Source organism: Crocuta crocuta, unplaced genomic scaffold (assembly GCF_008692635.1).
Source record: "Crocuta crocuta isolate KB4526 unplaced genomic scaffold, BGI_CrCroc_1.0 scaffold72, whole genome shotgun sequence".
Lineage (NCBI taxonomy): Eukaryota > Metazoa > Chordata > Mammalia > Carnivora > Hyaenidae > Crocuta > Crocuta crocuta.
In genome coordinates this window covers 2,236,983-2,237,788 of record NW_027529427.1, presented here as the reverse complement: position 1 = coordinate 2,237,788, position 806 = coordinate 2,236,983, and the positions used below count along the sequence as shown (strand labels likewise).

Here is an 806-nt window from a genome sequence, read left to right as displayed (position 1 = left end):
GGGGTGGTGGGGAAGGGGTGGAGAAGGTGGGTGCAGATGGAAGCTGGGCCTAGGAGAGGAGGCAGGGGGGGAAGATGTTGCCTAAAAATCTGAAGCTAAAAATAACAGGAAACAGGAGTTCGGGGAAGAAAGGAGGGGAGATGAGGCAGCAAAAGACTGAGATGAGCCCAGGGAGGTAGGTGTGGCCACGGGGCACTGGGACGGGTCACAGGCAGGGCGGGAATGCAGTAAGGCCCAGAGGCTTTGCTTCTGTCCTCTTCCTCCAGGAGATCAAATACCCTGGCCGCAAGACCCGAGAAGACTCCCAGTTAGGGGGCTGCCGCGATCGCACCCCTCATCCTGAGAGCGAGCTTGCCTTCTCTTGGCTCGCCCCTGGGAGTCCATCACAGCCTGCTGCCCGGGCTCCGTGGGGCGCCTGGGCCGCGTCTGCGGGGGCCCTGAGCCCCGCTGGGAACCTGGGTGTGTGTGGGGATGTGTATGTGGGGGGTGGGGGCAGCCTCGGGCAGGTGTAGGGAAATCAGGCCTGGATGGGCCCAGGGGATGCTCCTAGAGTTGGCTGCAGAGATGCTGCGGAGGCGGCTGGGTGTGTTACAACAGTTCGGTTTTCAAATAAAGAGACGTTTTGATACTCTTGTGTCTGACTCGGGTTGTGAGCCACCGAGCCTGTCATGGGCTTCGCTGGTGTGAGGCTGTGCCTGTTCCCTTAGAGGGGGGCAGCGCGTGGGTGCGAGCGCGCGTGGGTGCTGGGGGCCAGGTCCGGGGTCGCCCCTAGCCCCTTCCCTGTAGCTCTCCCCCAAGGCCTCCCC

General features: G+C 62.9%; 2 protein-coding genes across 4 annotated transcripts in view; one reads left to right on the top strand and one right to left on the bottom strand.

Annotated features, from left to right (window-relative positions):
- Positions 1 to 628, top strand: part of LRRC23 (leucine rich repeat containing 23) — a 15,978-nt gene extending 15,350 nt beyond the window's left edge. For all 3 annotated transcript variants that reach the window (XR_013333922.1, XM_077758980.1, XM_077758979.1), the window contains exon 8: positions 267 to 628. The gene's annotated coding sequence lies outside the window, so the exon portion shown is untranslated. The remainder of the gene's footprint in view (positions 1 to 266) is intronic.
- The window catches only part of PHB2 (prohibitin 2), a 126,538-nt gene that overhangs the window by 75,791 nt on the left and 49,941 nt on the right, over positions 1 to 806 (bottom strand). The window lies entirely within an intron of this gene.